The sequence below is a fragment of the Ovis canadensis genome, chromosome 16 (assembly GCF_042477335.2).
Source record: "Ovis canadensis isolate MfBH-ARS-UI-01 breed Bighorn chromosome 16, ARS-UI_OviCan_v2, whole genome shotgun sequence".
Lineage (NCBI taxonomy): Eukaryota > Metazoa > Chordata > Mammalia > Artiodactyla > Bovidae > Ovis > Ovis canadensis.
In genome coordinates, this window is record NC_091260.1 from 33,798,962 (window position 1) to 33,823,792 (window position 24,831).

General features: G+C 40.1%; 1 protein-coding gene across 3 annotated transcripts in view; it reads right to left on the reverse strand.

Moving 5' to 3' along the window:
- RAB3C (RAB3C, member RAS oncogene family) overlaps positions 1–24,831 on the reverse strand; it is a 362,916-nt gene that overhangs the window by 295,889 nt on the left and 42,196 nt on the right. Inside the window, exon 1 of one of the 3 annotated variants that reach the window (XM_069556504.1) lies at positions 17,949–18,032. The exons of the other annotated variants lie outside the window; for them this stretch is intronic. The gene's annotated coding sequence lies outside the window, so the exon portion shown is untranslated. Of the gene's footprint in view, positions 1–17,948; positions 18,033–24,831 lie in introns of those variants that run through there. 3 annotated transcript variants of the gene reach the window in all.

The following is a 24,831-nucleotide window of genomic DNA, read 5'->3' on the forward strand; positions in this document are numbered from 1 at the left end:
TAAAGGGGTGTTAACTAATACTGGATAAAAAGGATATATTGAAAGTATGTCACAATGTATTGGTATAATCAATTTAATTTTATCTGTAGCAATAATTTTATAGGCTTATTTTAGGTTTACATACTATAATTTAAAATGGAGAGTCAAAAAAGTTTAAGACACCATCCTCATCTTCAAAGGGGCTTCAAACTAGTTCAGAAGATCAAATAAACAGGTAATAGATAACAAGACATCAGGGGCAGAGATAACACAAAGCAGAACCTGACTAGCTGCCTGCCCCACTCTTATCATTAGTAACTGCTTGAAAGATTTATAGGCAAGAGTAATCAGTTCAAGGATATTCTATGGAGAAGTAAATTAAGCCTCTGAATAAGAAGGTATCCAGTGGTAAACACAGAAGGAGAGAAAAAGACTAGCAGAAGTTCAAAGGAACTTAAAGCTAATTTAGGTCTTTTTTTTTTTTTTGAGTTAGCAAATAAAGGCTCAAATATGAGTAATGACTCATGTAGCATTACACTAATTAATAACAGAGCCAGGAAACGTGTTAGTTACTCAGTCGTGTGCGACTCTGTGACCCCACAGACTGTAGCCCACCAGGCTTCTCTGTCCATGGAATTCTCCAGGCAAGAATACTCGAGTGGGTTGCCATTTCCTTCTCCAGGGGATCTTCCAAACCCCAGAAATGAAACTTGGGTCTCCCACATTGCAGGCAGACTCTTTACCGCCTGAGCCACCAGGGAAGCTACCCAGGACTCAAACCCACGTCTCCCACTTTGGGAGCGCATTCTCTACCATCTGAGCCACCAGGAAAGCCCAAGAATACTGGAGTGGGTAACCTATCCATTCTCCAGGGGATCTTCCCAACCCAGGAATTAAACCGGGGTCTCCTGCATTGCAGGTGGATTCTTTACCAGGTGAGCTACCAGGGAAGCCCCATTAAGACCAGAGTTCTTTGCAAATATACATTTCAACAGTCAGTACTATGGACTTGAACACTGATTTGTTATCTCATAACTTGACCAAAAGAAAGAAAGAAAGAAAGTGAAGTCACTCAGTCGTGTCCAACTCTTTGTGACTCCATGGACTGTAGCCTACCAGGCTCCTCAGTCCATAGGATTCTCCAGGCAAGAATACTGGAGTGGGTTGCCATTGCCTTCTCCAGGGGATCTTCCTTACCCAGGGATCAAACCTAGGTCTCCCACATCGCAGGCAGATGCTTTACCCTCTGAGCCACCAGGGAAGTCCAACTTGACCAAATTTTTGCTCAAAAATCATAAGTGATTTAAATTTACCACACATTAAATTAGAATTCAAAAACCTCCTCCATAAAGTTATGTGATCAATAGTAATCTCTCCTATACTGGTTGAGAAACAGGATATAAAATCTATGGAGAGCTGAAGCATGAAAGTGAAAATGAAGTTGCTCAGTCCTGTCAGACTCTCTCCGACCCCATGGACTGTAGCCTACCAGGCTCCTCTGTCCATGGGATTCTCCAGGCAAGAAAACTGGAGTGGGTTGCCTTTTACTTCTCCAGGAGATCTTCCCATCCAGAGATTGAACCCGGGTCTCCCGCATTGTAGGCAGACACTTTTACCATCTGAGCCACAGATTATGGTTTCAAACCTGGGACTGTTAAATATTTTAAATTTTCTTCTTTTAAAAATATGACCTAAGCTACAGAACCAAGTTTTATCATTTTTTTAATTAAAATTAAGTTTGACCTGAGTCCCCACATATTAAGATGGTTATAAAGTTCGATATCAATTGATCTGACAGAAATAGGGGCAGGGGTTTTCCCTTCCTCCCTCCTTTGATTATACAAGAACCCTGAAGGACAGAAAGGATATCAAAACGGTAGGTGCTAGACATCTTCATTTGTCACTGATGCTGAGTTTTTTAAGGTCAACATGGCCCTTTTGCAGGCAGGTAGCATCATTCTCCCCATGCCAAGCTAGGCCATAGAGATCCTGATCAAAACCCCAAGGTCAAAGGTGCATAGTGAACCAGTTAGCTTTGCTGTGTAATAAACAACCTATAAAGTTAGTGATTTAAAGATGATGAGTTCCTGGTTCTGTGGGTTGACAGTTGGGACTGGGCTTTGTTGAGTAGTCTTTGTTTTTCTTGGGTTCACACATAACATCTGTGGTGAGCTACGAATCAGCAAAGTGGCTTCTTGGGTTGTTTGGCTCTCAGATGGGGGATGGGGAGGGCACCAGGCCATGTGTCTCTCATAGAGTAGGCTGTTTCGAATCTGCCTACATGGCATATTTTCCAGGTTCTAAGAGAAAGAGCAGAAACACACAAAGCCTCTTGAGACCTAGATTGAAACCGGCATACCATCCCTCCCACTGCTTTATATTGCTTTATATTGACCAGGAGACATACAGCTCAGATTGAAGAGGTGGAGAAATACACTTCACTTCTTGATGAGAAGGGCTGCACAGTCACATTTCAAAAGGACTCAGATACAGGAAGGTGTGGAGAATGTGGCCACCGTTACAACCTGCCACCCACAGCCCAGCATTGCATCAGGGCTCGACCACTACAATGGCTGTGAGTTCCAGTGAACACCAGCCTCCACTGCTCTTGACCAGAACGCCTACCACCTCCCTGGCTTCAGGCATCGATCAATTTCACAGGGCCTTTCTTCAATCCTCAATCACAGTACTTCTGCTGATTAATTTTCTCCATGTGTCTGAGCATGCTTTGTCACTAAGTTGTGTCTGAGTCTTTGGGACTACATGAACTGTAGCCAACCAGGCTCCTCTGTCCACAGATTTCCCAGGCAAGAATACTAGAGTGGGTTGCGGTGCCCTCCTCCAGGGGATCTTCTGACCCAGGGGTGGAACCTGCATCTCTCATGTCTCCTGCATTAGCAGGCGGATTGTTTTCAACTGCACCACCTGGGAAGCCCCTGCTTGATTATTTACATGGAACCAAACCTCTGGGCTTCCCTGGTGGCTCAGATAGTAAAGAATCGGCCTGTAGTTCAGGAGACCTGGGTTTGATCCCTGGGTCGGGAAGATTCCCCTGGAGAAGAGAATGGCAACCACTCCACTATTCTTGCCTGGAGAATTCCATGGACAGAGGAGCCTGTCGGGCTACAGTCCATGGGGTAACAAAGAGGTGGGCATGGCTGAGCAACTAACGCTTACTGTCAAGCCTTTAATAACAAAGATGTGTTCAGAAATTCCTCCCAGTATACCTACAACAGCTGATTACACCTCTGACTGTTAACAACCCCAGGAGGTAAGGAAGGCAAGGACTCCTGGATAGAAGAACGCACAGGTCCAGTCACCCCTACTATAAGGAAAGAAGACCTTTTATTCTTCTGTCATCATGTTATGGAGGAAAGGAAGACTTGATCATTTCCTAACAGCCATTCTGTCATTTAATTCAATTTTATTTAATTCTCAGTTACTCTTCCGGCCACAGAATCTATAGGAAACTTGAGCTAGAAAAACTATTGATCATCTCTAAAACAAGTTTTTGTAAGCAAGATTTTGTCCATGAAAGTATTATCTGTGACAAATAAATCTTTTTCTTCTATCTCATCTTTGTGCTGTTTCATAGTCTGAGGATGTATGTGTTCTTGAAAGCACATATTTAACTCTGGTTGAGGCACTTACAGTTGAAGTACACTGTTCTTTAGATTGCCATGACTCATTAAAAGATGTATTTTCTTGCTAATGACCCTCATGTAAACAGTAGTTTTTTTTTTTCTTTATAGCAACAAAGACTTCTTTGAGGAAAAGGTTATCAAACTATTAAAAATCAGAGTAAGCAAAGATTCTATACCAGCACAAACTAGTACCTTGTCTTTAAAAAGGCCAAAGAGTATAGGAAGGAAAAGGAGGGCCAGATTGTCATACTTATTAAGACTTACTTTATACTAAGAACTGTGCTAGACACTTGACCTAGTTTAACTTAGTGTTTACATTAGCAAAGGGCAAATATGATTGTTGTCTATATAAACAGGGAAAGATTGCACAGTCAAACTGGGTAATTGGTAGAAAATTTAATAAAGGGGCTATTTGCAGAGCCATGGGCAGTAATATGGAAACTAACAAGAGAGAGTAGTATATCCTGCAACGAGAAGCAACAGCGAACCAAGGAGGAGTCACAGCTGGATAGCTGATGTCCAGGAAGAGAGGAGAGACTGCTGTGGAAGATGGAGCTGCCTTGGAAGGAAGTAACCAACCTGCCAGCCTCTGTTTCCTGCCAGCTCCCCACTCGGTAAACCCAACCAGAACCCTGAGCCACAGAGTCTGTGCATGCAGTCCCTGTATTCAGCCTCCTAAGACACAGAGCAGGTCAAGAATGTAAGGTAGAATGGAAAAGGAGGGCAAATCAGGGGCATCTGCCACAGTGTCCCATTTTAAAGATGAGCAAATTGAGAGTCAAAGGAAATAACTTTTGTAGGTCACAGAGGCAAAACAATTTAAACTCAGATCTCTCACAGTTCTCTTTGCAGTCATTATATCAGAAAAACATATATTTCTGCTTTGTTGACTATGCCAAAGCCTTTGACTGTGTGGATCACAATAAACTGGGAAATTCTGAAGGAAATGGGAATAACAGACCAGCTGACCTGCCTCTTGAGAAACCTATATGCAGGTCAGGAAGCAACAGTTAGAACTGGACGTGGAACAACAGACTGGTTCCAAGCAGGAAAAGGAGTACATCAAGGCTGTATATTGTCACCCTGCTTATTTAACTTATATGCAGATGCAGAGGACATCATGAGAACACTGGGCTGGAAGAAGCACAAGCTGGAATCAAGATTGCCGGGAGAAATATCAATAACCTCAGATATGCAGATGACACTACCCTTATGGCAGAAAGTGAAGAAGAACTAAAGAGCCTCTTGATGAAAGTGAAAGAGGAGAGTGAAAAAGTTGGCTTAAAGCTCAACATTCAGAAAACTAAGATCATGGCATCCAGTCCCATCACTTCATGGGAAATAGATGGGGAAACAGTGGAAACAGTGTCAGATTTTATTTTGGGGGGGCTCCAAAATCACTGCAGACAGTGATTGCAGCCATGAAATTAAAAGACACTTACTCCTTGGAAGGAAAGTTTTGACCAACCTAGACAGCATATTAAAAAGCAGAGATATTATTTTGTCAACAAAGGTCCTTCTAGTCAAGGCTATGGTTTTTCCAGTGGTCATGTATGGATGTGAGAGTTGGACTATAAAGAAAGCTGAGTGCCGAAGGATTGATGCTTTTGAACTGTGGTGTTGGAGAAGACTCTTGAGAGTCCCTTGGACTGCAAAGAGATCCAACCAGTCCATCCTAAAGGAGATCAGTCCTGGGTGTTCATTGGAAGGACTAATGCTGAAGCTGAAACTCCAATACTTTGGCCATCTGATGCTAAGAGCTGACTTATTTGAGAAGGCCCTGATGCTGGGAAAGATTGAGGGTAGGAAGAGAAGGGGGCGACAGAGGATGAGATGGTTGGATGGTATCACTGACTCAGTGGACATGGGTTTAGGTGAACTGCAGGAGTTGGTGATGGATAGGGAGGCCTGGCATGCTGCGATTCACAGGGTTGCAAAGAGTCAGACACGACTGAGTGACTGAACTTAACTGAACTGAATATGAACAATTCTCTTAATGATTTTTTACTCAAGTCAACAAACATTTATGAATTGCCCAGTATGCACCCTAAGCGTTTTTGACACTGCAGAGGATATGACTGACAAATGTGAATAATAAAAAATATAAAATACTGGAAGTCAAATATAATGAAGCTCATAAGTGTATGGCACATACAGTAAAGGACTAGAGGCCTAGGAGGATGAAGCTCGGAGGGAATCAGCAAAGATTGAGAAAGCTTGATGCAAAGGGACATGTTCAGAACCTGAAGAGATGAACAAGGTTTAATAGATACATATGGCAAGGACATTTGGGGTCTTTAGAGGGGAACCTTGCATGCTGGAGAGGGGAAATTGTTCAGGGACTAGGCTTTTCCTACATGAAATGAAAGCAAATGTGATAAAGGGAAGCAGTTGGCTCTGGAGGAACACTCTGCCCCTCTGGGACCTTCCCAGATCTTTTCCATCCTCATTCCCCCTCCTCGCAGTTGGGAGCCGCTCCTTTCCCACCAATGTCAGCTGTCTTCAGTTGCATGGTATTCAGGAAAACCTGTCTGTCCTTTCTCAACATAAGGCTTTGTTTAGTGACTTCTAGGACTAAGTTATGGAGAAGGCAATGGCACCCCACTCCAGTACTCTTGCCTGGAAAATCCCATGGACGGAGGAGCCTGGTGGGCCGCAGTCCATGGGGTTGCTAAGAGCCGGACACGACTGAGTGACTTCACTTTCACTTTTCACTTTCATGTATTGGAGAAGGAAATGGCAACCCACTCCAGTGTTCTTGCCTGGAGAATCCCAGGGATGGGGGAGCCTCGTGGGCTGCCGTTTACGGGGGCCTCACAGAGTCGGACATGACTGAAGTGACTTAGCAGCAGCAGCAATAAGTTAAACATGTGTTTAAGGGCTCAGCTTATGGCACAAAAATAGACATAATAGATTAATGGAAGAGAATAGAAAGTCCAGAAATAAACCCACATACTTATGGTCAATTAATCTATGATAAAGGAGGCAAGAGTATATAATGGAGAAAAAACAGTCTCTTCAACAATTGCTGATGGGAAAACTGGACAGCTACATGTAAAAGAATGAGATAGAATATTCTCTAACACCACCTACAAAAATAAATTCAAAATGGATTAAAGACCTAAATGGGTCAAAGATCAGATACTATAAAACTAGAGGAAAATATAGGCAGACCGCTCTTTGACATAAATCACAGCAATATTTTGGGGTATCCCTCTCCTAAAGGAAAGGAAATAAAAGCAAAAATGAACAAATGGGACCTAATTAAACTTAAAAGCTTTTGCACAGCAAAGAAAACCATCCAGAAAACAAAAAGACAACCTACCAAAATATTTGCAAATGATATGACAAATAAGGGATTAATATGAAATATATATAAACAACTCATACAACCCAGCATCAAAAATAATCAAGCCAATTAAAAAATGAGCTGAAGAACTGCATATACATTTTTCCAAAGAGGAAAAGCAGATGGTCAACAGGCATATGAAAAGATGCTCAACACTGCTAATCATCAGGGAAATGCAAATCAAAACTACAATGAGATATCACCTCACACCTGTGAATAGGCACAACCTAGTGGGTATAACGGGGAATACAGCCAATATTTTGTAATAAATATAAATGGAAAATAAACCTTAAAATTGTATTAAAAATTTTTTTTAATTAAAAGAAAAGATCTCAGCTCTCACTATCTAGGAAGCTCCCCTTGATTTTTCCAGGCTCCAGGTATATTTGTTCTATGCTCTTAAAGTGTTCAGAGACATCGTAGGACTTTTTGAGGTGTACTGAGATGGATTATCTTATGATCTCTCCCCATAGTAAGTGGGAAGAGTTCTGGGACTGTCTCCTTGCTTCTATACAGTGTATGAGTGACTGTGTGTTACCAATAAGCCATAGGGAGGATGTTAAGCTATTTTACAAATATATTGTACTTTGTTATTGTTCTTTAGTTGCTAAGTCATCTCTGACTCCTTGCGACCCCATGGACTGCAGCCCACCAGGCTCCTCTGTCCATGGGCTTTCCCAGGCAATATGGGAGTGGGTTGCATTTTCCTTCTCCAGGGGATCTTCCAGACCCAGGGATCAAACCCACAAACCCATATCTCCTGCATTGGCAGGCAGATTCTTTACTGTTGAGCCACCAGGGAAGCCCTATGATTCTACTTTTCTCAAATCTGCATTTCAAGCTGATGAAGATAGTTTTTGTTGTTGTTGAAGGACTTTTTTGGAGCCTGGAAAATTAGCCGGTAGCTGTGGCTAAGTGTAGGACTAATTTGTTTTGGGATATAGGGTGACCAAACATTTTGGTTTGTCCAGGATGAGGGCTTTGTTGGGATGTAGGATTTTCAGTGCTAAATTCTCAAAAGTCCTAGCAAACTGAGATGAGTTGGTCCCATGCTAGTGGGAAATGAAAAACCAGTAAGAAGCAGCTTCTTTTATGCACCGTGCTATGCCTATAAATCCTAGCTAAGGTTATGTTAGTGCTGAAAAATGTAATATCTGATCTTGCTTTTTCATCTTTTCACTAATGTAACATTATGTCTTAGTAGAAAAGCTCTCACTCTGTGAAGAGTAGCCAGTTAAGAGACTGAGAATTCTTCAGCTCCTCCATTATGTTGCTTTTAGCATACCACAGTAATTGCCTGCATGCGTGCATACTAAGTCACTTTAGTCGTATCCAACTCTTTGCGACCATATGGACTGTAGCCTGCCAGGCTCCGCTGTCCGTGGGATTTTCCAGGCAAGAATACTGGAGAGGGTTGCCACATCTTCTGCCAGAGGATCTCCCTAGCCCAGGGATCGAACCTGTGTCTCTTATGTCTTCTGCATGGACAGGCAGGTTCTTTACCACTAGCACCACCTGGGAAGCCTGCTACAGTAATTGGTTGTCTCCAAGTCTGCAGCTGGGCCTCGTGATATAACTGACTGTAAGAACTTCCAACGAGGGAATTTTTCCTTTAGATATTTCATTACAGGTGGACTTATAGGAACTGTTTTTGTGGATGTTGCTTTGTTGTTTTTAGCTCTCAGAAGCTACTTTCATCCCTCAGAGGAGACACTGGGTTGGCACATTCATACCCAACCACCTTAGCACTATTTGAACTGAGCCCTAGTGAATCTATGGTTCAGTTCACTCCATTATTTCGTGATTGGGTTCCTTGCTTTTGCCTATAGAGAAAGAGGTTGGTGGGTAATAGAACAAGGTTAAAGATAATACAAGGTTTTGAGAAATAGATTTTCTTATTCAGGAAACGAAGTGGATGGAACATACTATAAACTTGCAAGTACTCTCGAGTCTAAGACTGGAAGCCAGGAGAATAGCAGCATCTCAGCTCTTCCATTAGCTTGGAATCCAAGAAATGATTGTAAGTTTAACTCCTACAACTCAAGTGGTTTCCTGGAACAGCAGTTCTCTGAACACACAAGAAAAAGTTTTGTCTCTTAGCAGTTTTATGTGCATATGAATGATTGTGGCTTATATCATTGGCCTATTTGTTGTTTCATGTTTATGGATCACAAGCATAAATCAGACAAAAGGCAACTCTAAGTCATTCTAAGTCATTCCACAACAAACTGGAAAGTTCTTATAGAGATGAAAATGCCAGACCACCTGACCTGCCTCTTGAGAAATCTGTATGCAGGTCACGAAGCAACAGTCAGAACTGGACATGGAACAAGAGACTGGTTCCAAATATGGAAGGGAGTACATCAAGGCTGTATATTGTCACCTGCTTATTTAACTTATAGGCAGAGTACATCATGAGAAACGCTGAACTGGATGAAGCACAAGCTGGAATCAAGATTGCCAGGAGAAATATCAATAACCTCAGATATGCAGATGACACCACCCTTATGGCAGAAAGCGAAGAACTAAAGGGCTTCTTGATGAAAGTGAAAGAGAGGAGTGAAAAAGTTGATTTAAAACTCAACATTCAGAAAACTAAGATCATCGCATCCAGTCCCATCACTTCATGGCAAATAGATGGGGAAACAGTGGAAACAGTGGCAGAATTCATTTTGGGGGGGCTCCCAAATCACTGCAGATGGTGACTGCAGCCATGAAATTAAAAGACGCTTGCTCCTTGGAAGAAAAGTTATGACCAACCTAGATAGCATATTAAAAAGCAGAGACATTACTTTGCCAACAACAAAGGTGCATCTAGCCAAGGCTATGGTTTTTCCAGTGGTCATGTATGGATGTGAGAATTGGACTGTGAAGAAAGCTGAGCACCGAAGAATTGATGCTTTTGAACTGTGGTGTTGGAGAGGACTCTTGAGAGTCCCTTGGACTGCAAGGAGATCCAACCAGTCCATCCTAAAGGAGATCAGTCCTGGGTGTTCATTGGAAGGACTAATGTTGAAGCTGAAACTCCAATACTTTGGACACCTGATGTGAAGAGCTGACTCATTTGAAAAGACCCTGATGCTGGGAAAGATTGAAGGTGGGAGGAGAAGGGGATGACAGAGGATGAGATGGTTGGATGGCATCACCAACTCAATGGACATGAGTTTGAGTAAACTCTGGGAGTTGGTGGTGGACAGGGAGGCCTGGCATTCTGCAGTCAATGGGTTCACAAAGAGTTGCACACAACTGAGCGACTGAACTGAACTGAACTGAAGTCATTCTTTTGAGGCAAATGTCCAATAGTACATTTCATAGCTGGCTTCCATGAGAATTTACTAAGCTTTTTACATATGCTATTTTATCATTTTTTTCCTCACGTAAAACCCCCAAGATAGGTATGATGATTCTTGTTTATAGATGAGAAAATTAACTGAAACATGGGAAGTTTAAGAAGTTTGCTTTTTGCAGTAAAAATGTAAGAATTCCCATTCAAGAGGTGTGAACGTACAGCTTCATGTTATAGGTATTTAACATGAGTGAACAGAGAGCCCATCCCTTTATAAGGAGAAATGGTCTGCAGGATAATTTTTGAAGTTCTTGAGTAATTTCCTATAAGATCAAAAAGGTAGCTTTGGTGTTTGGCTCTGTAACTGCAGAATTTGAGCTTCTTTAATTTAAAAAAAAAAAAAGACTCCTAAACTAGCATACAAATTGTCAATCGTCCCTTTTGCTGCATATTCAGAATCAAGTCTTGCAGAATTTTCCTGTCCAAGAATCTTCATCCTAACTTCCACAGAACAAGTTTTGAATTAAGAAAATTATCAATGAAAAAATACTGATAATATGAGCATAATGTTGGATATAAATTTTAAAGGAAGAAAGCATTCATTTATTTTTTACAAAATTAATATTTTCTGAGATTCTTTAGGCTCATAAGATTATGTGCAGAGTGCATGTGTTCCTTTTTCACATTACATTTCTTAAGCCCAAATAAAATACCTTTCCTTTTTAAATTCTATAGCAGCAGTTCTGGTCCTTTTAAAGTAAGAATTATGATATCATAAAAAGTCTGAAGAAAAAATAAATTAGTAAAGTAATAATGTCTTATATCTTTGTACCAAATGTGATATAAGCATTATCATTATGATTCTTACTTTATAGATGACGAAACAAAACCAAAGGTAAAGTGAATTACCTAGAGTACATGTCAAGCAAATGGAAGACCCTAGACTGGAAGACAGTTTTGCAAAAGAAGCAATGATTTATCTGGGCTTCATAGCTATTCCAGGAAGTACAAGGTCATTCCCTGGGTCATCACTCTAGCACTTGAGTTACTATGGGAACCAAGCAGTTAAAACCTTGTAGAAATAAATGTACCATTGAAAAGGTACATGAACATTCCATGAACATTCACCAAGACTCTGAGGCTTTTTCCCTACTAACATCAGCTTTCTATAGCCAATCCTAAATCTGCATATTGTTTTGTTGATGCTGAAATCTTCTAAATGTTTGAATTCATCTGGTTGAAAAATAGAATATTGCTCATGACCCTACCCGACTGAAATAGATTCTCATTACTATCATTAATGAAATAATAAGAATGCCTCCATTTTTCACAGAGTATCTGCCATTTACAAATCACTTTCATATTAATTAACTCCTCAATTCTCAAGACATTGATTTAGGTAGAAGATATGCTGTTTTTAATTATGTTATATATTTCTATGGCTGAGAGTAGATTAAGGAATATTTACAGGTGGATTCTTCCAATAATGGTTTACAAATTTATACAGAGGAATTTGCATCTTTCAGTATTGTTGCGTTGACCACTGACATATACTGTTATTTCTCATTAATTCCCTTGTAACGATGGCTATAATCCTGAGGACAAAATTTAGTATTTGTAGAAACTTAAAGGTTGCAAAATAATATGCCCATATTTCAATTTTTCTTTATGGCACCAGGAGAACCTGAATCTAAAACAGAGAAGTAATCACTAGGGCTCACAGTTATTTCTTTGTTTTCAGAATGAACTATATAACTTCTAGCAAAACTTTAGTGAGTTCCTAGAAAAATCATGAAGCTGATTGTGGATAATCAGAGGCCCAATTCCATGCTCAGACAAACCAATATAAAGAAACAAACATTTCACTACTTTATGGACCATAAAGATTTTCTAATTTATTATCATCTTATGAATCAACAGGTATTGAAAACTGGTTTTATGGCATCAAAATATCTGAATGTAAGTTCATTACTCCCTTCCCCAGAGAAAGAAACATTGATCAGCCTCTTGGCTTCCGTAAGCCTTTATTTTCCTATCTGTAGTATAAGAGATGCAGGGCTGTTTTTTAACGTTATGTCCACTGTAAAGTGCTATACTGATGGGATTGATAGTCAGAGGCACTAGTATGGACTTGAGTGAGCTTGAACAAATTATTGACCTGAGCCTATAAGTCCTTGTCAATAAAATAGGAATAATGTTAATAGGTAGCTCAGAGGAGTTTTTTTTCAGGATTGAATAATAGGATGTGTGCCTGTGAAAAAGCTTTTCAAACAACAAGGCATGTGCTAGCCAGACCACATTAGTATAGGCAGGAAGAGCATCTACAACTGAAATACGTCTTGGTATCTTTGGATCCAAACTGCCCTTCACAACCACATATGAACTGTGATAAGAAAAACCATGAAATGTCGTGATATTTCATATTTTACCCTGATATAAAAATGGGTGTCTGCTATTTTGAAGAGTCTCCTCTTTCCCCACTGGATATGTTAGTGTTACTCTGGGTTATAACTTGGCCTCCCTCCTGCCTTGTATCTACTACCTTCCTAGGTAAGCTCATTCACACCCATGGCTTCAATTTGCATCAATTTAATGATGCTCCTAGATCTGTATTTCAAGCCCAGATTTCTCCTGCCCTTTAGACTGCCTACTATGTCTCTCCACCTGAATGTTCAAAAGTATCTCAGTCACAGCAAGTCCAAAAGGGTCCTTCCCTGCTCTGCATTGGCAACTTCCTCAGTGTTCCCTATCTTTGCAAGTGGTTCCACTGTCCACTTAGCTGCTCAGGTCAGAAATCTTGGCTTAATACTAACTTTTCAATCCTCATCATTCTTCAAATTGAATCAATCAGCAAGTATTGTCCTTTCTACTATTTAAACTTCACTCCAATTAAATCCTTCTCTCCATTTCCACTGCTTCTGTCCCCATTAGGTCATCTTCATCAGACATTTGAATTTTTGATTCTAGTCCCTGACCTCCATTTTCTCCCAATCTATTCTCATCATATCCTGAAAAATCTTCCTGAAATCCAACATTGATTAAAACTCTCTAATGTCTTTCCTGTGCCCAGAAACTTAACATGACTCACAGGCTTGCATGATCTAGCTTCTGCTTATTCCCTCAACCTTCCTCTCTCACCTCCATACTCTGCACACCAGGTTTGCAGAGTCTCTTTCACTCTTCCACTGTGCCATGCTCCATCTTGACTTTAGTCTTTAGCACAGGCTAGGTTTTCTGCTTAGAGTGCTTTATCACCACCCTCCCTATAAAAAACACACACTTACCCTAAATTTCTAGTCAATTTTTTAACCCTCAAATTAAATTTTTCATCATCTACAAAACATTCCTTACCCATTCCACTCTGAAGTGTGGGTTAGGTATCACCCAATATATTTCCTGTACTTCTACCATCAAAAATTTTCATTGTAATCACCAGATTACTCCCATGTCATCTCCACTAAACCACATAACTAGTTAGGACCATATTTGTGTCTGTCTCTTCAATTCCTCTCTCCTTGAGCATGTTAAGATTCAACCAGAATCACAGAATCAATAGGAGAGATAAATCAAGAGTTTGTTTGGTTTTGTTTTGCAAGGAATTGACCTATGTGATTGTGGAAGCTGGCTAGACACATCTGAAATGTGTAGGACTTGCTGGAACTCTATCATGAGCTGAAGCCGCTGTCCTCAGGCAGAATCGCTTCTTAAGGAATTTCTCGGCTCTGCTCAAAAGGAGTACGTCAAGGCTGTATATTGTCAGCCTGCTTATTTAACTTATATGCAGAGTACATCATGAGAAATGCTGGACTGGAAGAAACACAAGCTGCAATCAAGATTTCTGGGAGAAATATCAATAACCTCAGATATGCAGATGACACCCCCCTCATGGCAGAAAGTGAAGAGGAACTAAAGAGCCTCTTGATGAAAGTAAAAGAGGAGAGTGAAAAGTTGGCTTAAAGCTCAACATTCAGATAATGAAGATCATGGCATCCGGTCCCATCACTTCATGGGAAATAGACGGGGAAACAGTAGAAACAGTGTCAGACTTTATTTGGGGGGGGCTCCAAAATCCCTGCAGATAGTGACTGCAGCCATGAAATTAAAAGACGCTTACTCCTTGGAAGAAAAGTTATGAGCAGCCTAGATAGCATATTCAAAAGCAGAGACATTACTTTGCCGACCAAGGTCCGTCTAGCCAAGGCTATGGTTTTTCCAGTAGTCATGTATAGATGTGAGAGTTGGACTGTGAAGAAGGCTGAGCACCGAAGAATTGATGCTTTTGAACTGTGGTGTTGGAGAGGACTCTTGAGGGTCCCTTGGACTGCAAGGAGATCCAACCAGTCCATTCTGAAGGAGATCAGCCCTGGGATTTCTTTAGAAGGAATGATGCTAAAGCTGAAACTCCAGTACTTTGGCCACCTCATGGGAAGAGTTAACTCATTGGAAAAGACTCTGATGCTGGGAGGGATTGGGGGCAGGAGGAGAAGGGGACGACCCAGGATGAGATGGCTGGATGGCATCACTGACTCGATGAACGCGAGTCTGAGTGAACTCCGAGAGTTGGTGATGGATAGGGAGGCCTGGCGTGCTGCTATTCAAGGGGTTGCAAAGAGTTGGACAAGACTGAGCAACTGAACTGAACTGAACTGCTCATAAGGTCTGTCAGCTGTTTGAATCAAACCCAGCTCATTCAGATTATCTAAGATAATCTCCCTTACTTAAAGTCAACTAATTATATTTTTAATATACATATCTACAAAATACCTTCACAGCAACACTGAGATCAGTGTTTGATTGAACTACTAGGGACTATAACCTAGCCAAGTTGACAAACAAAACTAGCCACTACATCTCAATACCTGAATAAATATTTGTAAAATGAATAGATGCATGAACAATTTTGTTCAGTAAGGACACCTCTGGGGTATATCTGAAATATTCTACTTTGTACTAAGTACATCAGCACTATTACAATATTTATATTTCATACTCATTAAAATCTTTTGGGTTTTTTTGGTACCTTTGAAGGGAAAAAATTACACACTTTGTGCTGTATTTATGGTCCCTCAGATTTCTTTGGAGAGAATCAATTCACATGATCAAATGTAATAGGCTTTGAACTTCCTGCAGCCAGGACTGTGTATTATTGTTTGATGCTCTCTTAACCCTATTAACCGTATGTGCACAGCAGCTGCTCAGTGAAGGTGTGTCATTAAAAAATACAAAATTTACCAGCTAGAATTTTTTAAAGACAGATTTTGAAGTTGTTCTGAGTCCTATATTCTTTTAAAAATTATAGTTTAGATATAGCAAAATTCACCTTTTTAAGGGTATGCTTATGAGAGTTCTAATAAACGCATGCAGTGGTTCACTACTGAAAAATCTTGCCCATATACTTTTATAGTCAGCCCTCCCCCATTTCAAATCCTGAAAACCAGTGTGATCTGCTTCCCATGCCGAATCATACAGAATGTCATATAAACTGAAGATTTCAGACTCTTTTGTGTCTGGTTCTATCACTTGGCATAATGCTCTTGAGAGTCACCCATGTTGCTCCCTTTTTCTTGCTGAGTAATATACTATGCTTCTTCCTTGGAAGAAAAGTTATGACCATAGACAGCATATTAAAAAGCAGAGACATTACTTTGCCGACAAAGATCTGTCCAGTCAATGCTATGGGTTTTCCAGTAGTCATGTATGGATGTGAGAGTTCAATTATAAAGAAAGCTGAGTGCTGAAGAATTGATGCTTTTGAACTGTGGTGTTGGAGAAGACTCTTGAGAGTCCCTTGGACTGCAAGGAGATCAAACCCATCCATCCTATAGGAAATCAGTCCTGAATATTCATTGGAAGGACTGATGCTGAAGCTGAAGGTCCAATACTTTGGCCACCTGATGCAAAGAACTGACTCCATGGAAAAGACCCTGATGCTGGGAAAGACTGAACGTGGGAGGAGAAGGGGACATCAGAGGGTGAGATGGTTAGATGGCGTCACTGATTCGATGCACATGAGTTTGAGCAAGTTTCGGGAGTTGGTATGCCGAGTCCATGGGGTCGCAAAGAGTTGGACGTGACTGAGAGACTGAACTGAACTAAACTGAATATACTACAGCAATATTCTTGCTGAAAGTGAAGCTCCAATACTTTGGCCACCTGATGCAAAGAGCTGACTCCTTGTAAAAGACCCTGATGCCAGCAAAGATTGAGGGCAAGAGAAGAAGGGGGTGACAGAGGATGAGATGGTTGGATAGCATCACCGACTCAATGGACATGAGTTTGAGCAAACTCCAGGAGATAGTGAAGGACAGGGGAGCCTGGCGTGCTATAGGCTATGGGGTGGCAAACAGTCAGACATGACTTAGCGACTGAACAACAACAATATTCTACAGTGCGGATGTATCATAGTTTGTTTATCCACTGTGGGCCTTGCTTTTGATTGCTCAAGATTTCTCTCTCGATTCTTGCTCAATCTTTTTTGCTTTCTCTTCCTATTCATCTCTATCTCTACCCTAAGGGAGGCAAATGACTGTTCTATTTGGTCAGATTTTAAGATACTTATTTGATCCTATTTTGTGCTAGAGCCTTGTGAGTAGCAATAAACTCATGCTAAGATGATGTTTTCTCTCACAACACATTGTGGTGGTTAAAAGAGAAGGTTTTCTCCACAAAAATATTGACAAGAATGTGGAGAAAGGGGAATACACTGTTGGTAGGAGTGTAAATTGCTGCAGCCACCATGGAAAACAGTATGGAGGTTTCTCAGAAAACCAAAAATAGAGCTATCATATGATCCAGCAATTCCACTTCTGGGTATATATCTGAAAAAAAAAAAAAAGAAAAACTAACTAGTAAATATACATCTACCTTAATGTTCATACCAGCATTATTTATACTTGCCAAGATATGGAAACAACCTAAGTGTCCATCAACAGATGAATGGATAAAGAAGATACACACACACACACACACACACACACACACATATGTACACAATGGAATATTACTTGGCAATAAAAAAATAAAATCCTGCCACTTACAGCAACATGGATGAACTTGGAGGGCATTATGCTATGTGAAAGTGAAATAAGTCAAACAGAGAAAGACAAATATTATATGATATCACTTACATGTGGAATCTAAAATATACAACAAACTGGCAAATAAAACAAAAAAGAAGCAAACTAAGAGATATAGAGAACACACTGGTGGCTACCAGTTGGCAAAGGGAAGTGGGGAGGGGCAATATGAGGGTAGGGAATTAAGAGGTAAAAATTATGAGGTATAAAATAAGACACAATAAAGACATTGTAAAACATGGGGAATATAGCAAATATGTTGTAATAATTATAAATGGAGTATAAAATTTTAAAATTGCAAATCATTACACCACAATAAAAAGATGTTTTTAAGAGAAGGTTTTGTTTGTATCCCTCCTCTGCGAAAGGCTAACTGTGATCTTGATCAAGTTACCTAATATTTTTGTGCCTGTGTTTCTTTATATGTGAAATGGAAATGATAGCAGTACCTATCTTAGGTTATGAACATCAAATAAAATAATAATTACAAGTGATGTAGAACAGCGCCTGGCATATTGCGAACTCTTAACAAGTGTTGCCTGGAGCCATTTCAAGTCACGGAAAGGGTCTTTGAGTAAAGATGTAACAGGTACAAAACTTACTGAAAAGGTTACCTTTGCTCCATGAGGAGAGTGGTCCCAGGGTCCTGGGAAGATGAGTCTGGGCCTGCAGGACAGGAGCTTGAAGCTGTGTTGAGCTGTAAGCTACAAAGGCATCCTGTGGTTGGTAGTGTAGAGTTCCTGTATCGCTTCATCTCTTCCACCAGTGGAAAGTGCCTAATATGTCCTCATACACTCTTCCCATTGTCCCTGCTCTGAGATAATTGGATTGACCTAGCTGGTGTAAAAGCTGTGTCTGAGTGAATTATGAGTTTGGCGTTTATCTGGTTTACACAGTTTCCTTAGCAATAGAAGCAGGGGCTTGCTGGGAAATATTGCTGCCTCAGTGCCTGTGTGGGCTTCCAGGTCGTGTCATTCCTGTCTGTATCTTACCACCACCCTTAGTGTGATTCTAGCCACATTTTCATTCTTCCCTGGCTTGTCCCTGGAAAAGGGCCAAGAGAGACCCACAGACAACAAAATAATTTTATTTTCCCTTTATTCTTACTTCTTTAGACTTGAAATATTGATAAATGAGTCCTCCCAACCTAGTTTATAGTTCCCATGCCTCAATAAAAGGTTTGTAACTTTCACCTACTGTATTCACTCAGCTTGAAGATAATTTCTTTGTTCATATTATTCTATAAATTTAATATTTACTTTATTTATATAATCTTCCACTGAGATTTTAGGAAACTATTTTTTTCCCCCGATGTTGCTCTATATTCCTTGGGCTGCTATTTTTATAAGCAATCAAAGCCCCTGCAAACTCTGCTGTAATTATAAAATGGTATCAGAATAAATTATCACTGAGTTATAAGCTTCTGATATAAAAAGAAAACCTTTTTAGTTTTAGCCTTCTTTAAATGATAAACCATTTTTACACAGTTATATTACTTAGATATTTAAAAATTCAGATAAAGAAAAGGAGAAAATAAAAAAAATACCCACAAAGTACTACCTTGAAAGAAACTCGTTTTTCGATTGAGCTTTTCCAAAATTATCAATCTACCTTGTTTTGTATAAAACAAGAGTCTCATGTTTTCTTTCTGTGCCAATGAGTACATCACATTATTGTATTTAATGTACATTATTTATTGTTTTGGGCTTCCCAAGTAGCTCGGTGGTAAATAATCTGCCTGCCAGTGCAGGAGACGTGGGTTCCAGCCTTGTGTCGGGGAGTCCCCCTAGAAAAGGACATGGCAACCCACTTCAGAATTCTTGCCTGGGAAATCCCAGGGACAGAGGAGCCTGGTGGGCTACAGTCCATGGGGTCTCAAAAGAGTTGGACACAACTTAGTGACTAAACAACAACAGTGTTATTGTTTGATGGTTTCATGAATTTATACCATCTCCACTATGTACTAAGTACTGTATATGTGTACATATATACATAGATGTGTCTGTTTACTGAATTTTTCTTCATTCTTTTATCTTTCTGTGCATTCTGATGTTATAATATCTCATGATGGTTTCGCTTTTGTAACTTTAGAGTACTTTTTAATATTTAATTGAGCACGTTTTCTCTCACTGCTTGGGTTTTGAAATTTGAAGTAAAGGCTTGCTGCTATTTTAGTGACCCTGTTTAATCTCTGAAGCCAGTTTTGATTAAAACAGTATTTTCCCACTTTATTGTGCATATTTCATAAGTACACATGGGCATGTGTGTGCACACACACATACCCACACACACACCCCTTACAGAACTTTCCTGCAGAACTATTGCAGGAAAATGGCAATTTCCATTTCCAGCATTGACTTCCAGCATTCTCACTCCATCCCTTCTCATTCTTGGAAACTCTGAAAATGCCTGGTGTTCTCAGGGTGTCTTTACCAATTCCCCACCAAATTTTCCTTTGAGTTAGAAGTCCAGTTAGAAAGGAAAGACAATCCCACGTCAGACCTCCTTCTTACAGGTATGCATTTAGAAATGATCCACTTCCCTAACCCACAAAAATGAAGCCCTGATGCTGGAGTATCTGTTCTCTAGACATGGTCCACCAAGCAAAATATTTTTAATCTCGACAAGTAACTACATATTTTATAAGCCAGGTACCAGACTCATGTATCATGTTCTATGTCAGTCTTTTAATCTTTAAAATAATTCCCCAGCACTAAAACTAATACTGAGCATTGACTGCTTTGCACAATGGAATCTTTCCCGTTTAGATAACTTACAGTTTAAAGAGTTGGAAATGGCTCAGTATTGGGGAGCAAGCGAGGAACTGGAACAGAGGAGTGGAGTAGTGAAGCAGTATTTCAGGCACTGATAGCGCATCAGTGTGCAGGACAACCCCCAGGGATAGGGGCTGGCAGAGAAAGGAATCATCTGGATCAGAGACTAGGAATCTTGGAGGCAAATCAGTCCCATCTGTGTGGGACTTAGTAAATACTGGTGCCTTACAAACAGAAACAATTAAAGCCCAAGATCTGGGGTGGGGCTGGGGTTTTGTTTATCTTCTCTACTATTTGTTTTAATGTACCCCAGGTGATCTTAAAGACTGAAGTATTATCTTACTGAAATATATGTAACAAAAATTATAATTTTAACCACTTTCAAGTGAACAATTTCCAGGTGATTTTAATTTAGCCTCTGCATTCTAGATGAGGAGACGGGGAAAGGTATATGTGTTGGGCAGGTGGGAAGCTTCTGAAACAAAGCAGCTTGCAATTAAATACAAATTAATCTATGACACCTGTGATTTTTAGCTAATCACTTGATAAATTCATAGCGAACTTCACTAAATAATAAAGTATTTGAGTTAGCAAGACTAAAGAAATAGTGAAATAGGGCAATCATTTTTGTAGGCAAAACCAAAATTTTTACATAAATTATTTGTCTACCTCAGGGGTTCTTTCGATTTATAAATGTATATCGGATTTAGTAATGAGGTCTTCTCATGTTGAGTAGCCAGTGTTTGAAGCTCATGTTTTACTGACTTGAGAGTCCTGCTTTCTGGCAAATGTTACATATTTTAGATCTTTGAGAAACCTGTATGCAAGTCAGGAAGCAATAGTTAGAAGTGGACAAGGAGCAACAGACTGGTTCTAAATAGCAAAAGGAGTACGTCAAAGCTGTATATTGTCACCCTGCTTATTTAACTTATATGCAGAGTACATCATGAGAAATGCTGGGCTGGAGGAAGCACAAGCTGGAATCAAGATTGCCGGGAGAAATATCAAGAACCTCAGATATGCAGATGACACCACCCTTATGGCAGAAAGTGAAGAAGAACTAAGGAGCCTCTTGAAAGTGAAAGAGGAGAGTGGAAAAGTTGGTTTAAAGCTCAACATTCAGAAAACGAAGATCATGGTATCCGGTTCCATCGCTTCATGGCAAATAGACAGGGAAACAGTGGCTGACTTTATTTTGGGGGGCTTCAAAGTCACTGCAGATGGTGATTGCAGCCATGAAATTAAAAGATGTGTACTCCTTGGAAGGAAAGTTATGACCAACCTAGATATCATATTAAAAAGCAGAGACATTGGTTTGGCAACAAAGGTCCGTCTAGTCAAGGCTATGGTTTTTTCAGTAGTCATGTATTGATGTTAGAGTTGGACTATAATGAAGGCTGAGCGCTGAAAAATTGATGCCTCTGAACTGTGGTGTTGGAGAAGGCTGTTGAGAATCCCTTGGATTGCAAGGTTATCCAACCAGTCCATCCTAAAGGAGATCAGTCCTGGGTGTTCATTGGAAGGACTGATGTTGAAGCTGAAACTCCAATACTTTGGCCACCTGATTTGAAGAGCTGACTCATTTGAAAAGACCCTGATGCTGGGAAGGATTGGGGGCAGGAGGAGAGGAGGACGACAGAGAATGAGATGGTTGGATGGCATCACCAACTCAATGGACATGGGTTTGGGTAGACTCTGGCAGTTGGTGATGGACAGGGAGGCCTGGTGTGCTGCAGTTCATGGGGTCACAAAGAGTTAGTCATGACTGAGAGACTGAACTGAACTGAACTGTGTGAGTGTGTGTGTGTATGAGTGTTTGTGCATGTGTGAATGTGCTTTTTCTGAGGCTAGCTCTCTAAATAATTTCTCAGATAGTAAGCTTCAAGTATAAATCGTCACCAAAGTGCCACTAAATGTTGATATGATTATTAAAAGTGAGTATCCAGATACCTTATCTCACAACCAGCCAAATTAAATCAAGTTAAAAAGAATAAAATCCTTGAAACAAATCTTACCTCCACATATGCTAAACCTGCAAATGTAGAAGCTTTGGTTATCTCTAGTTTCTTTCCATTTAGTTTCCCAGCAACAACATCAACCACTTCACAAAAGCAGCAGCTAGTGTTAATTATTATAAATTTTGTTTATTGGGTTTCTTTCAGTGGTTATTAAATGTTGGAGAGGAGAAAAAAAGAAATTTCCTTCTACCCTTCTGAGTTCTTGGCTGAAACTCCCTGCAATAAAAGATTAACAAAAGAACAACAAACAGAAGCTTAATAACATGTATACCTCACATACTCATGAGATACCCAGGAAAAATGAGTAATCCCCTGATATGCCCCAAGCCACCATCTTAGATACCATCTTCAGGTAAAGACAAAAGGAAAATGTAGGAGAATCAGAGGAGAGCAATTTACAGGGAAGCAGAAAGGAGAAAATATTTGATAAACAAAGGTTGCCCTGGCATATGGATAAATCTCTTAGGTAAAAAGTTATCTCTGTTAATAGCTCTCTCCCTGGTACAGACCTCCTTTCTGATATAAATTTTCATTATAATTAAAGATTTCCCTGAGAAAAAGGATAATCTCTACCCTGCTTTCAGAGCTTTTCCTGTGTGTGCAGTTTCTCAAACGTATACCAAAGGGGCACATTTTGGGATGGCATATTCTGCTCCGTTCAGTTTGCAGCTTCAAGGGTTGTGAAGATACAAACTACTATATCCTGTTATGATCACCATGTCTGAAAGTGCTAGAGAATAGCTCATTTTAATCCTTGACTTATAGAATAAAAATGAGGATTCTTAGAAGGCAAATGGTTAATGTTCTACTGTACCAAGGTACAAGGAATCAATTACACACACATTTATCTAAGTTAATGTGAAAGATCCTTTCTTTAAGACTTAGGAAGTCAAAACATCGAGATTGATTCTATGCAAATCAAGGTCAAAATCCTGAAAACAACTGCTACCCTTTGAACTTAGAAAGCATCATTCCAGAAGAAGATTTAAGAAAAGAAGCTAAACTAGGTAGTTCATATTATTTTACTAAGATGAAGTTATGTATGGATGTGAGAGTAGGACTGTGAAGAAGGCTGAGCGCCGAAGAATTGCTGCTTTTGAACTGTGGTGTTGGAGAAGACTCTTGAGAGTCCCTTGGGCTGCAAGGAGATCCAACCAGTCCATCCTAAAGGAGATCAGCCCTGGGATTTCTTTGGAAGGAATGATGCTAAAGCTGAAACTCCAGTACTTTGGCCACCTCATGCTAAGAGTTGACTTATTGGAAAAGACTCTGATGCTGGGAGGGATTGGGGGCAGGAGGAGAAGGGGATGACCCAGGATGAGATGGCTGGATGGCATCACTGACTCAATGGACGTGAGTGTGAGTGAACTCCAGGAGTTGGTGATGGACAGGGAGGCCTGGTGTGCTGCGATTCATGGGGTGGCAAAGAGTCAGACACGACTGAGCAACTGAACTGAACTGAAGATGAAGTTAAAAGATCATTTGGTTGAGATCAGAATTTTGATATTATGATATTTTTATGAACCAGACTAAAATGATGAAAAACATCTAAAACCTTTTCCCCTGAACTCTGAACTCATTATTCTTTTAAGTGACTTAGCTAGTTGGGCAAATCTGAAACACAGCATGAGTAATACGTTTAGTCACAGACTCAGTATCTCTAATTAATGGCAAAGGGATGTTGTCTACCATGTTTTCTTTTCTTAAGATACTTAAAATTATATGCTCTTTTAGGAATGCTAAAATAAGTTGCTGATAATGGAATTTTTCAACATTAAAATTTGCATGCCATACTCTTCAGTTCTACTATGATAGACCAGATGAAATGTTTCCAGACTCATGGGAACTCTAGGGTATCCTCCAAGGATGAATAACCTTATGTAAATATGGCAACCCATTTCCTAGAAGGCAAGTTCATTTTCTATGTCTGGGGTTTTTAGAGCCTCATTAGGGAAGTAGGCTAAGAATGGAACCATCCCAATGTCCCTTTTTGGCTCAGGCTTATTTTCACTCACAGGACTTGGTTAGTACTAAACTTCTTATAACTGACTTGAGTGTTCATTCCAGAATTGCCTTCTGTTAGAGCATTTCAAAAGCCATTTGCAAAGATGAGCTTTTGTATAAAAAGATAATGAAAAGAAGAGAAGTGGAAAATATACTGGAAGGGAAAATAATAGGAAATCTTGAATAAGATGGTAAAGATTGGACTTACCTAAACGGCAATGCAAGCGTTGTCCGAGTACTGGTGGGGGAGGATGCAGAGTAATGATGTGATAAGATGCTGATTTAAGAAGGATAATGTGCTGTCGTGATGCACAAGGGTTAAAAGGGAAGTTGACTACCTTCTGAGAGATCTGTCTGCTCTGGGCCATTCTGGAGATGGGATGGATTTTAGTGGAGAGTGAATTGTCATTACAAGTACTCAGTGTTGAAGTGATAAATAGTAGGGAGGTCTTTATCCCTTCTTATTCCTGGCTTGGAAGATCTGGGTTAAAGGTATTTCTCTGGCTCAGTTACACAACACTGGCATACTCATCTGGTTGTTTTGACTCCCCAGCGTGGAAGGATAAAGCATATGGAATCCTGTCTCCCGCTATTACTGGAACCCATGTGGAGAATAAGACAGAACATTTGAATTCTGTCCTGGACTATCTCATAAATACAGGCTTTGAGAATTTGTTTTGAAGCAGAAGAATATTGAGAAA